Source organism: Bison bison, unplaced genomic scaffold (assembly GCF_000754665.1).
Source record: "Bison bison bison isolate TAMUID 2011002044 unplaced genomic scaffold, Bison_UMD1.0 scf7180017463076, whole genome shotgun sequence".
Classification (NCBI taxonomy): Eukaryota; Metazoa; Chordata; class Mammalia; order Artiodactyla; family Bovidae; genus Bison; species Bison bison.
The window spans coordinates 1-1,017 of record NW_011373033.1 but is presented as its reverse complement, the minus strand read 5'-3'; the positions used below and the strand labels follow the sequence as shown (position 1 = coordinate 1,017).

The following is a 1,017-nucleotide window of genomic DNA, read 5'->3' as shown; positions in this document are numbered from 1 at the left end:
CATAATCATAATCATGAAACGATTCATATGCACATTAATGTTTGAGAAGTACTAGTCTAGACAAACATGAATGGTTATTTAAACATTTGATAGACAAAAGAGATGGTTAAATAAAGGAGGAAATACTATCTGATAAAAGCACTTTTTGTCCAAAGATTTGTTGGTGTTGATAAACTTGCTCCTATCCACTTAAGCCAGGTTTGAAGTAAAACTTAATAGGCCCATTCTGAAATGACTTTTACTAGCTCCAGCGTCCTCATGGTTGACTGAGCTCCCACAAATGGTTGCTGACTTTGTTTGTGTCCCCAGGTGAGCAGAAATGAGTGAACAAGCAGAAAAGAGCAGTTCCCTGCGAGAGAGACCTGCACGTCAAAGTTCTCCTGAGAAACCAAGTGAGAAGGAACTGAAGCAAATGAAATGGTTGGATCCGCAGTTAAAACGGTTGTCATTTCAAAATCCTTGGCCTCAGGTAGCCAACTTTAATCCTCAACTAAGGCAGGAGATAAAGAAAGGGCAAATGGCAAAGAAGAATGAGCTTGTTTCTGTAAAACGCCAAGTCAACAAGTATGACGAAAAGGGCAGGCTCACCTTCAATAAGGCTGACCTGTGTGACTGCCTTGATGAAGGCTGCCTGGGTTGCTTCTACCCGTGCCCCAAGTGTAAGTCCACCAAGTGCGGGCCCACTTGCCGCTGCAACCGCCGCTGGGCCTACGACACCATAGTCGATGAGAATGGGGAGGTCATCAGCAAGATGCCATTCGACCTCTCAGACTAGGTGCAGCCCTCCAGGCTGATCAATTTTCTCTGCTTAGCAGTTAAACCAGCCTCTTTTTCCTGGGTGAATTTTAGGACTGGGGGAAAAAAGTTTTAAATATATAATTTAGTTAGTGTTCTCTGAAGCCGGTAAAGTGTCTGCCTGTAATGCAGGAGACCTGGATTCGATTCCTGGGTTGGGAAGATCCCCTGGAGAAGGAATGGCAATCCATTCCAGCACTCTTGCCTGGAAAGTCCCATGGA

The 1,017-nt window shown here is 44.5% G+C and overlaps 1 pseudogene; it reads left to right on the top strand.

Moving 5' to 3' along the window:
* The first annotated feature begins 319 nt into the window (after positions 1-319).
* Positions 320-775, top strand: LOC104983172 (annotated as a pseudogene).
* Positions 776-1,017: the final 242 nt, after the last annotated feature.